This window comes from Ambystoma mexicanum, chromosome 1q (genome assembly GCF_040938575.1).
Source record: "Ambystoma mexicanum isolate Mex_15411 chromosome 1q, UKY_AmexF1_1, whole genome shotgun sequence".
Classification (NCBI taxonomy): domain Eukaryota; kingdom Metazoa; phylum Chordata; class Amphibia; order Caudata; family Ambystomatidae; genus Ambystoma; species Ambystoma mexicanum.
Window position 1 is genome coordinate 424,348,286 of NC_090922.1, and position 13,237 is coordinate 424,361,522.

A 13,237-nucleotide genomic window follows, 5' to 3' on the forward strand; every position below is an offset into this window, starting at 1 on the left:
TCCTCTCACATTTCATCTCTCACTTTCTCTTGTAGGTTTCATCTGTTTACCATCCACAAAGCCCAGACCTTTCTCACTTTCCCTGCCTCTAAATTGTTAATCTCCTCCTTTATTTTCTGTCATCTTTTCCATTGCCGCTCTCTCCTCTTTGGTCTTCCTATACCTTGCTTAATGCCACTAAAATTGATGCATAACTCTTTGGTCTGCCTTCTTTTCTGAACTTCCCAGCAAGAATCCATCTCTCCAGCTCTGATTTTACTTAATTGGCTTCCTTTTAAATCTCGACTCAAGTTCAATTTCCTATATCTTGTCTTTACATATCTCCATAATCTTGCCCCCCCCACCCCTTATCTTTCTTCCTTGTTCTCATTTTATTCCCCTGCTGGATCTCTCCATTCCCAATCCCTTCTGTCTGTCCCCTGCCCTCCCTGTGCCCAATCTCACTTTCAATCTTTCTCTTTCTTGGCCCCTCTCCACTGGAATCCACTGCCTCTTTCGCTCCACTCTCTTTCCTCATATTATCTCTTCCATTCTGACATTAAGACTTCTTTGCTGTCATTGTAATTGTTGGTTTCTGTGTCATGTTATCATTTAAATTTTGTCATCTTTGATATTATTGTTAAGCACTTTGCCGTAAACCACTCTATCAATTCAAATAAAATACAAAAAATACAAAATAAAACATTCCTATACATACATACACACATTGGGTCTCATGACAAGATTGTCAGCCCGGTAAAATAGATACCGGTATTACTGTACCAGCATAGTTTACTGGACAGGAGTATTAGGAGCCGCAATGCCGGTGTCACCGGCATCGACAGCGACCCGTCGTGACAGGCCTCACCCTTGCCGGTATGAGCATCGACATGCGGCAGCCGTGCCAGTGACACTGGCATGCCGCAGTTAAGTGCACAGTAAGAGATGCACGGACATGCAATTACCGGCATGGATATGCCGGTAATAACAGATACAATCATGCCGTTAACACCGGCATCACAGTGCAGGCGTTAATAGGAATCTGGTGTGTAGAAATCTGCCACAGGTGCACACAATCTGCACAGGTGGAGGCAATGGAGTCTGGCACAGCACAAAAGGAGCACTCCCACACACCACACCCCTCCCAAATCCACAATGCTACCATTAGCACTTGCAGTACTGGAGCTGGAGGAGATGTATGCATTGCTTCTCTTTGAGGAGGCAGTCAGCCAGAGAATGGAGCGGAGGCGCAAGAGGAGAAGGAGGGTGAGAGTGGGCCATCACATACCCATTGCCCAGGCATTTGTTCCCCGCAGGCAGCCACCAATCCCCCGCCTAAGGGCCAGGCCATTCCACCTAACCCCTGCTCAGATCCACACTGTGTAATGGCTGGACAGGGACACCATCACCACATTAGTTGACCTCATTCATGATGACCTGGTGATCCTGATCAATAACCGGACAGCCATCCCCCCCTTGCTGAAGGTAGAGTCTGTGCTACACTTCCTTGCAACAGGCACTTATCACCACACAGTGGGGCAGCTGCATGGAATCTCACAACCCTGTTTCTCCTGTGTGCTCAACCAGGTGCTAGTTGCACTCCTGAAACATGCACGTGGCCACATTAAGTTACCACAGACTGCGGAGGAGGTGAATGCAACCAAAATAGCATTCTATGCATTGGCAGGCATGCCAAATGTCATTGATGCCCTCAACTGTACACATGTGGAGCTGGTTGTCCGGCATGCTGTGGAGGTAGTGTACCGCAACAGGAAGTTGTACCATTCCCTGAAAGTATAGATGGTGTGCGATACATGCAAAATCATCATGCATTGCTGTGCAAGATTCCCTGGCTCCACACATGGCGCCATGGTGCTGCCAACTCTACGCTTCCCCGCTACATGGCACGACACGCTGCACAACTTACCTGGCTGCTAGGTGAGTCTAACCACAGGGCCATGAGGGTTGTTGATTGGGAGGGGGAATCACAAGCATAGGCAACGTGTCTGCTGGCTGGGCCATGAGGGGTGTCAGAGCATAGCATAGGATTGCATGCATGATGAGCACAAGTGCACACTGCATGCATCAATCCATCATCACTCCTGCAAATACCCGTAAACATTACCAGGTATGCAATGAAGTGTAGAGAGACTGGGTTGGGCAATAGAAGGCAAAGTCGGATGAGTAATCAGACCAAGCAACCTCTACATTCCCAATGTTAAACCACACACATAGAATGGGACAAGGCCACACACAGTGTCCTGGGTGCATTCAACTGTGACCTTAGTAAATTAAACAGAATGTGCAACACAGCCATGCTTGCAGATGTGGAAGGCCTACATAGCTCTGTGTACATGCAATCAACAGACACAGTGCACACACTAGCACACGTATCAGGAACATCAGAAAACATGAACCGCATGTACCATAATGCACCACGCTGTAGTGACAATGCATGAAATATATGATCTCAGCAAAGGAAATCACGAGTCATGCTGCCCTGCCTGAGGCAAACACATCTGCCACACAAAAAAATATCAGTCACTGCACTCAGTCCACAGGTACACCGCAGATCAGTGTGCCTGTCATGTCACCTTAAGGGACACCGCCAAGTACAATGGGTCAAGTATGTACACGATTAATCATTGACTACCACCGAGATATGATTGAGAGGAGCAGGACTCATCCAAAGTACCTTAGTTCCACCATGCCAACCCCCCACCCAGCCGTATCACAGAAACGTAACCCTTCACCCGTGGCCCATACCACCAAGGTAAATCTGACCTAGTCATATGGGGGAAGGTGTCGATGCACATGTACATGGAGTCATGAATAAGTAGTATGCATACTGGGGATACCACTGTGTTAGGCAAATGTGTGATGATCCACTGTACATCCACAGTCCATTTCCATTGGTAACACATCAATGAAATCTGAGGCCATCATGGACATTTGGAATTGATTTGTGAGAGTGCAGGTTCACATTGAATGGTCCTTGGGACGGCAACTGCACCCATCCCCCCCAACCATGGATCAGCCCTAAGTACACTTAACCGGGTCATTGAAAATGGAACATGTCATGTGCAGTTATGAATCCTTAGTTGCATTTAATCATGAGCACTGTACAGGCAGTGCTAACATGGAATAACCAGATTAATCACAAGTACCCTTTCTCTTGCTCCCATGCAGGTGATGCCAGGTATCCCCTGAAGGCACGAAGAGGACTACAACCGTGCACATGCACACACTCATGTCACCATTGAGCAGACATTTGGCCTGTTGAAGCCCCGGTTCCGCTGCCTCAGCTTTTCGGGGGGGGAGGGCACTCATTTAAGGGCCAGAGAAGGTGGGAAAAATGGTGTTAGTATGTGCCATGCTACAAAACATGTGCATCCGGAGCAACGTCCCCCTGCTCTCTGACATGGACATGATGCCACCTGAGGATGAGGATGATGATGAGGAAGATGGTGGAATTCCTCAGCGGCACAATGTAAATGAAGGCAGTCGACACTGCAAGATTTAATTGCGCACTACTTCTGTTGGACTGGAAAAGACAAGGCACTAGGCATGGGTCACACAGGCACTGTACATTATTAAATAGACACACACTCAAGAAGCAATTTCCAGTCCTGTGTTTTCTTTTACACACCAGATGTACTGAATAATGAATAACTATTTACAGATTTGCATTATTTAACTCCCACTACTGTCCTGTTAAATTGACCCCACACCTGCTCCCCCACTACCCCCACATCCAATACCCCAACACCCCCTCCCCCACTAACCCCACACCCAATAACCCAACACCCCCTCCCCCACTACCCCTACACCCAATACCCCAACACCCTCTTCCCCACTACCCCCACACCCAATACCCCAACACCCCCTCCCCACTACCCCCACACCCAATACCCCAATACCCCAATACCCCAACACCCCCTCCCCCACTACCCCCACACCCACTACCCCCACACCCAATACCCCAACACCCCTCCCCCATTACCCCCACAACACCTTCACAACTACTCCCTCCGCACATACACTTGTAAGTTGTTCTATTCATGCCCCCTTTTAGGAGGAGGGGGGTGAGCCTCTGGGCGGCAGACGAGTCGCTGTGAGTGAAGCACAGGGCTTGTTTGAGTCGAACTGGCCGGTGTTATTATTTTATTTTATATTTATTTATTTGTATAGCGCCGACTGCCTGCAGGCATCGGGGCGCTTATATATAGACATGGACAAGACTCAGAGGGAGCCTAAAAAGATTAGACGGGACTAAAATACATAAAGTACTGGTTGCCTAATTCAGGTAGGTCTAGACGGAGGGCTACTTGAAAAGCTCAGTTTTGAGTTTTTTGCGGAAGGCCAAGAGATTAGGCTCCAATCTAAGGTGCTTCGGCAATTTGTTCCAATTAGCACCCGCTCGGTTGGGGAAAGCTCTGCCCATGCCGAGTTCCTTCTTGTGTTTCTAGGGAGTCATAAGCCCATTTGCTTCTGATTTTAAAGTCCTGGGAGGATGGTAGAAAGTACGTTTGGACTTCAAGTAGGCTGGTGCCTTGCCGTATAGACACTTGTGAGTTAGGCACAAGGACTTAAATAGAATGCGATCCTCTATTCTCAGCCAGTGGAGATCCCGTCTAGCTTCACTGATGTGTTTGCTTCTTGCTTTCTTTTTTACCATTCTGATCGCATTATTTTGGACCAGCTGGAGTTTTTGGATGCTTTGCTTACTAGCTCCTGCCAGGAGGGCATTACCATAGTCCAGACGCGACATGATGGTAGCTCTTGCTATTGTGGCGCAGTTTTTTTCACTCAGTAGTGGTCTAATAGATTTAAGGAGCCTGATGTAGTAATTGCAGTTTTTGCTAACATACATAGCCTGGGCATCTGAGTTGAGGGAGGCTTCCAACGTCATGCCTAGTGTTTTAACCTTATCTGCCACTGGAATATGGGCTTCTTTAATTTGGAAGGCCAGATAGTCAGCGGAGAGTTTGGCACGAGCCTGGGTGGAGCCAAAGACCATGAATTCGGTCTTATTGCCGTTCAGGCACATCCAGTTATTGTCCATCCAATCTTCGATGTTTTCTTAAAGTGTGTTTAGTGTCGTACTATCTTTAGTATGATCCCCACTCAGTTCTAGGACCAGCTGAGTGTCGTCAGCATAGTTGGTAAAAAATATATGGAGTTTTTGTAATAACTTGCATAAGAATCGAAAGTACAAGTTGGAGAGCAGAGGGGACAGACTAGCTCCCTGTGGTACCCCGCAAAAGATGTTAAATTCAGATGAGAATTTGTCACCCCAGTGTACTCTGGATATTCTGTTTTCCAGGAAGGATGATAACCAACTTATTGACTCTTTCAAACAATTAGCAACCTTCTCTAGTGCTTGCTGTAAGAGCTGGTGGTCTAGTAGGTCGAAGGCAGCACTCAGATCTAACAGGACCAGTAGGCCAGCCTTACCCTTGTCCATAATTTCCAGCATTCTGAACTGTAGGTCCAGCATAGCAGTCTCGGTGCTGTGAGCTGCTCTAAAGCCAGATTGTTGAGGGTGTAAAATCTCGTGGCTTTCCACATACTCCTGGAGTTGGGCTGTTGCTACTTTGTCCAGCATTTTAAGAGTAAAGTTACAGTTGTGCTGGAGGATGGGCCGGGTTGGGGGGTTGTGGTGACGTTCCCTTGTTCCACTACAGAGGTTGCTAACTGGGTGATGGACTGGGCCATGACAGACATTACAACATTTCCTTCACGCACACACCTGGCCATGCGGTAAGTGCTCTGCTCACCATTCTTGCAGTGTTCTGCAGGGCATCCTGCATGGACTGGCGTGTCTGTTCTGCTTCTCTCACGTACTCTGTGACCAGGGCCTGCATTGCCTGCTGCCGCCCTTCCATGCGAGAGAGTTGCCCCTCAATGTCCCTGATGTGGTGGAGATCTGGTACTGGTATGGGAGGTGGGCTCCGAGGGCTTGCGGGACTGAACACAGCGTTGTCACTATGGGTGTCAAGGCCACTGGCCTCCACTGCGCAGTGTGAACCTGAGCTATCTATAGGTGTGCCATGTGTGCTTGCCTGCCTGGGTGGCGTTGATTCTACCTCCTCCTGCTGGCTGTGGCTTGGGCAGTCTGCCTCCTCCTCCTCATAGTGCACTGCAGATTGAGCCGCCTCACCCTGCTTGCTGTGCACTGCAAAATGTGCCTCCTCCTGCTCGCTGGCCACAGGGGATTCCAGCTTTTCCAGCTGAGGTGCCTGCTGTGCCCCAAATGTTGATGAGTGCCGGGGGGCCTTGCTGGCAGAAGGTGATGTTTTCCTGGGGGCCTTGCTGGAGGTTGATGGTGGCTGCTCAGGCTGCTGGCCAGCCTGTGTTTCCTGTTGGCATGGGGGGCCATGCCGTGGATGGTGTGGCACGCTTGTGTCTTGCTGTGGAGGTAGACGACTCCTGGCTGGAGGCGGTGTCTTTACCGTGGCGCTGACGTGCAGTGGCTATCTGGGGTGTTGTGGCAGGTTCGCCCTCGCTGTCAGATCCTGTGCCCGTGGGGGAGAGTGAGGCAGGGCATTAGTTATCAGTGTGCATCCATCTGACATACATCAATGCTAGTACATTCTGAGTCATGCGCATTGTCCTGGGCATGTTGGAGGGGCTTGCATGGTGCACACAAGAATTTGGGGCAGCCATGTTGTTCACAGTGTCTGTTGGGTGGGGTACAGGTGTCTAGTGGTTTGGGTGTTGTGGCCATGCCACAGGGGCTGTGTGCCATGTGGTGTTTCATTGTGGAACTGATGTGCTCCCTTTCTGTACGTTGATGCATTGATGTTTACTACATGTGTATGGACATGGTGGGTGTGACTGGTGTGACAGGTGTACAACTGGTGCTGGTGATGTGTGCATCTTGCCATGAGGTGGCATGGTGGTGACGGCTGCAGTTGTACAGTGATGTGTCTGTGTGTGTGTGTGCACATGCAGATGGTACTTGTGTTGGCAATACAGGGATTGTGTGGGGTGTGTCAGTGGGGTTTGTTCATTGTGTTCGTGGCAGGTACATTGTAGTTGTGTGGGAGGTGGCTTTCGGTGGGTGCAAATGCAGCAGGATTCTGGTGTCACCTACTTGCCATTTGGACTTCGCTATTGGCATTGGGGATAAAGGTGTGTGGTGTGTCTTTGGGATTACGGTAAGGGACACTCACCATCATTACCCAATGTTGCAGCTTCCATCTCTGCATTTCCTACACCCTCAATGCCCTCCATGTGGATGACGGTCCTGCAGGTCTCCTTCCAGGACGTGAGTTTGAGGGGGGATGGCGGTCCGCCTCCTGTGGCCAGCCTCTGCAGCAAGGAGGTTGCAGACCCGCAGACGTAGATCATCCCCGGGCTTATGGCAATCTCAGACAGTCAGGGCTGTTCTCCCCACTACCGATACCTTGTGGGCCACTTCCTCCTATATGGCCTTTTTGCATAGTAGGGCTGGCCGCCGCAGGTCAGCACATAAGACGACATTGGCATGTTCGGCGAGTGTGTCCGCCAACATGTTTAGCTCCTGGTCACTAAAACTTGGTTTCCGACTCAGTTATCCTGTTGGACTGCTGTAGACTGAGGATTGCAGATTGCGTTTTTAAAGATGGGCGCCGGTGCATTTCCCATTCCGGTGCGATGACGTTATTTCCAGTGCCGATATTACCAACATCGGGGTACCGGTAATTACAGCATCGTTGGTGCCGGTGTCAGTGCCTGCAGCATCAAGGATACCGGTATCGCAGGTTTGGGGGCCGTTACCGGCATGCCAGTGCTACTGTTTCCGGCATGTCGGAATGCGGGTGCATGCTGACTCAGAATCTACCGTACATTGCGGCAGCAGTGCTACACAGACACGGTAGCACCGGCATGCCAGTAGTTTCCTTTTTTTACCGGCAAACTCATAATGAGGCCCATTATCTTATAACCACTTAAGCACATAGAGCACATAGAGCACATCAAGCACAGCAGGATGATTGATACAAAGGTTAAAGAGAGCAAATTGACAAGATGCATAACATCTGGGATAACCAGATAAATTCTGAGGCTGTGACAAATCAACTTACGGGGCACCAGTGGTTCAGGGATGAACATCGGTTTCTAAACTATCAATCAGTCCCACATCTCTAGTACACTAGAAGGCGACGAAACAGATTGGAAACACAATCAAATTATAAACCTCCTTGTCCAATTTTGGTAACGTGGATGGAATGGCAGGCTTATCTCTACATGGTTGTGGATTGTTGGTTAGTTGCAACTCCACAAAAATACAATTGTTACCCAATCATAAAAGGCACTGTCCAGTCAAGGTTGTATAAAATATCAACTTTATTATTATCACAACAGACACCTCTAGCGCACTACGAAATACAACCCACCCTGTAAAGGAATGCAGAAGACAGAAATGTTCAAATAAGGAAAAGGGATGCACTCTGGATCCTGACAGGAGGGTAGTAATTAATCACAATAGTTCAAGGATACTTGGTTTCAACACAAAGGGAGTAATGGGTCATCATATGTCACTAGGGGCCTTTGGAGAAGGACCAGGGGGACAGAACCAAATTGTACCTTGTGCTGTAGGAGTTCTTGGTGCTCAACGGGGTCAAGTCGGTTTCATGGGGGCGCTTTGCAGCTTCTGCGACAGAGTTGAAGTCGAGCGACAGTTGTGGGTCTCAGGAGGCAGGCATTTCATTGAACAAAGCTGAATGGGCGGCTGCAGGCTGGCCTACACGGCGGCTCAGGGTCAGGAATCGTTCTCTCAATGCTAGTTGACATTTCTGAATCACTGGTCGAGGCGTCTCAGATGGCTTTAGCAACTGTGGCATGACAACAATCAGCAGTGCAGTCGGTTGCAGCTCAAAGGGGCTCGACTGGCTCGAAAATGTCCTTTAAGGTAGATGCTTGTCGATGCACTCCTAGCTTCTTCTCTGGGCTTGTGTCATCCTTTAAGGCGGATGGCCCAAAGCAGAGGAGAGTGTTGCAGGCAGCTGCCTTGTCCTTAGTTTGGATCAGAAACTCTCTGACACTTCCCACATTGGCTGTGTAGCCTAGTAGGGCATGCTGTGGGCTGACTGGGTACCATTTCTAGAGCTGCCGGAGGGTCCTCTGGATTCATTATCTCCCTCTGTTCCCTAGAAGATGTTATGGGGAGGGATTTTGCTTGCTTCTCTCTTGGTGGTCCTGGCCTTCCTTCACTGGCGGAAAATGTAAAGCAGACTGTATCTTCAGCCAGGGTCCAATGAAGAGTTCTTCTTGCTACTCCTTTTCAAAGTCTTAAGATGATCTGACAAAAGAGGGGCTCAGCCAAATGGCCCACAGTGATTGGTGTAGGCTAATCCTACCTTAATGAATCAATCCTGGATGACCCCCAACGATCTACTGTATGCGTGAGGATATAACCAGAGTGTTTTGCAACAGAAAAGGTAAAGGAGTGAAAACATGTAATACTAAGTCCCACCCATCTTCCTGTGTGTTGTGGATCAAATGATCTCTCTGGTTAATGGACCTCTCTGTGGTTCCTGATTAAAGCGTCAGGTCTCCCTTGAAGCTTCAGCGAGATCAGACTTTCTGTCTCTGCCAAACCACATACTCCTACCTTCTGAAGGGGGTCACCCTGCGGGGATGACTGCTGTAAACATGCAGTCCCAGACATGGCATTTCCCTGTCAATTGATACTGAAGGCGGAAGCTGGCATCAGGTTGACACAGTACATTGGCGTTTCCTGTCTCCTTTGTTAGCCTCTGTTTGCCACCTCCTCCCCCAGCTGAAGGGATAGATGTAGTTTCTCTATTGAGTTGCGGTGGATCAAAGCGTGGGCACTTCCACTCACTAAGCCTCTGTTTGCACCCTAGGTTTGTCTCCATTGATCCAGCAGACTCAGGGCTTCTTTCCCTTGTTCACCCTAGCGACTCCTCCTCTGACATTCTTGCCTGGGTCTTGTTGCTCCTTCCACCTCTTTAGTCTGCCTTGACCCACCCCAGCCTCCTTGTGCCTTAGTGCTCCATCTGGCTAGGGGCATTCCCACCTCCTCATTTGTAGCACATACTCAGCCACTGTAACTACCTCCTTCTCTATTGTTACAACCACCTCCTATGCTGTTACTACCTCCCACTTTGCTGTCACCACTTCCCCATCTGCTGTTACTACCTCTTGCACTGCTGTAACGACCTACTTCTCTTTGTCTTCTGTTGCAACCTCCTCCTCTGCTGTTGCCACCTCCTCTGCTGTAACTACACTCTTCTCTGCTATAATCACCCCCTCTCCACTGCTGCACTCATCTCCTCCTCAGCTGTTACCACCTCTTCTGCTGTAACTACACTTCTCTCTGCTGTAATCACCTCCTCCTCTGCTGCAATCCCCGTCCTCCACTGCGGTTATCACCTCCGTCTCCTCTGCTGTTACTATTTTCATCCTCAGCGTTCTCCCCCTCTTCTCTCTAGCACCTCACAAGCCTCCTCATATCACTCTGCAATAATCTCCAAACACCTGGCACAACCTGCTCCAACAAGCTACACTGGATGAATGGGGTCTTCTCTTTTTGTAATGCTCTCTCTCCTCCCCGTGGTTTGGACTTCTGGTGAAAGTCTGCATCAGTGGCTTGTAACTGGGTCAGTGCTTTGACTGGCTGCTGTACCCTGATGCAGCTGGCCTCACTTTGGGTTTAGAGGGCCAGAACAAGCCTGTATCAGGCATGTCTGCTCTCTTTGATTACACTCTCCCCCTCTCCATAGCTTTGTGTACAGGACTCAGACCTCGTGTTCTCTCTGCATGTGAGTTCTGAGTGAAGAAAAGTCTTGGTAAGGTGTTTAAACTCATTGGTTGTCTAGAACGTATTAATTATCAGTAGATTGTTACATTTGTTTCATCCACGGTTTTAATCCAGGGTGGGAAGACCGCAGAGCTGCAATATTCTGTCCAGAGCAGAGCTCAGGAGCTCACACGCAGAGAACGCACAGTTAGAAATCAAAAAACGTGCACAATTGCATCAGGGGTTGGTCTCTGGACTTCATGGAACACTTCACCAGGGCTTAAAATGTATTCCTCAAATGTCAGGTACATTGTTATGTTAGTGTCGGGTGGGTGAAAAGGAATTTGCTTGTAGGGAAGCATTTGTTTTCCCCTGCTGGGGCTTTGGGTCTGCCAACAGAGAATTTCAGGCTTTTCTCAGTTGAGAAGGCTGTCCATAGAAGGGGGTCTTGGGGCGGTCGCCTTCTATGACCCGGGGTCCAAAGGAGGGTGAACAGGGAATCCTCCCCACACCTCTCTCAGGCCCATCATGCACTTGCTAAGGGAGACACCCAGCACCCTGAGTCACTCCTTTGGTGTCCAGTCGAGACAGGCAGGGGATCACTTCGCAGTATGTATGTATGTAAGTGATCTATATAGAGCAAAACTGGCTAAAAGGCAACAGATCACTGAGCAAGTAGAGGGGGGTATATAATCGGAGGGAGGGGGTGTCCTTATGAGAATCCTGTCACCATCAATCAGTGTAGTCCTCTTAGAAGAGAGGCATCTTTAGTTCCTTCTTAAAGTGCTAGAGAGAGGGTGGCCAAGCTGATGTGTAATTTATTTTATTAGGTATTTATAAAGCACCTATACAGCAAATGGTGTTTCAAGGTGCCACAAGACAAAAAAAGAGGGGGTTCGGTGGGGGGAACAGGGAAGAAAACAACAATAATGGCCCTACTGGGCCTTGTGTCATTCAGATTGTGCAAGTGCAGTAACAAGAAGTGCAGGGGGGACGGGTGTGGGGAGGGGGGTGAGGGTTAGGGCAGAAGGGATAATGCTAGGGTGGGAGGGAAATGCGGGTCGGAGTGGAGGCAACAACAACAAGTGCAGAGGTGGGGTGGGGAAGAAGAGGGCCCCTGTGGCTAGGCAAGTGCTAAGGGGAGGCCAGGTGGGCAAGTGCCAGAGGATGCAGTGGAGTCCAGGGAGTGAGGACCACATGCTAAGTGCGAGACGCAGGTGGACCAGGCTCAGTAGGGATGCACACCTTGCCAGGCTAGTCAGAGGAAGGGGGATCGGAAGGGCCAGTGCAGGTTAGGAAGGTGCTGGGGTAGACTGGGCTAGGAGGGCCTGGTGCCCTGTAGAACTCAGAAGGGACCAGGAAGCCAGTCAGTTGGGCAGAGGGGGGAATTAGCAGAGGAGTGGGAAAGAGAAGGAAGAAGAGAAAAGGAGGGTCTTGAGAAGCTTCCGGAACTTAAGAAGATCCAGCCCAAGCCTGAGAGGGGCAGGGAGGCCTTTCCAGAGGGAGGCTGCTGCCAATGAGAGATATCTACCCCCACTCTTTGCTTGGAAAAACGTCTGATCTGCAGTTGGAACTAGAAGACCAAAGATCTCTAGCAGGGGGGTATTTAGGGAGAGAGAGTTGGATGTAGCGGGGTCCCAGGCCCCAGAAGGCCTTATGGATGATGAAAAGGGTCTTGGACTTGATCCTCGCAGCCACCAGCAGCCAGTGGAGAGATTTTAGGGCTGGAGAGATGCAGTGCCTGGGCTTGAGGCCAAGGATAAATCTTGCAGTCCTATTCTGAATTAGTTGAAGAGGATGAAAGGGGGATAAAGGCAGATTGAGGAAGAGGCTGTTGTAGTAGTCCAGCCTAGAGAGGACCAGAACCCTGGAATCATGGGTTTCTGGGGGAAGGTGAGGAAAGGGAGAATGCCTCTGAGAAGGTCCAGCTGAAAGTGGGCCTATTTGGTGAGGTCCACGGTGTGAGGAAAGAAGGAGAGAGAGCCGTTGAAGATGACACTAAGGTTTTTAGCCTCACAAGAGGATGAGGGGAGAGGACCCATGGATGGCAGCCAGAAAGTAGGAGGGAAGGAAAGTAGGAGTCCCAATGAGAAGGATCTTAGTCTTACTGGCAGATACTGTTGGCAGCACACCATGCCTGAATAGCAGTCATACAGTCAGGAATTAGAGAGGAAGAAGAGGAGGCAGTGGAGGAAAGCTTGAAGGAGCGATGTGTGTTGTCCGCATAACAATGGAAGTGAGCAGAAAAGGTGGAGATAAAGTGGGCCGGAGGGGCAAGGTAGATGTTGGAGAGCCACAGCCGGAGGAAAGAGCCCTGAGGGGCACCACAGGTGGAGATTGTGGCGGAGGAGAGGAAAGGGCCCAGTGGAATCTGGAAAGGTCGGTCAGATAGGAAGGAGGCCAACCAGTCCAGTACCAGGTCCGTCATGCCAAGGGTATCACGTAGCTGATTTAAAAGGGTGGCATGACTGACCATATCAAAGGCAGAGGAAAGATCGAGAAGGATGA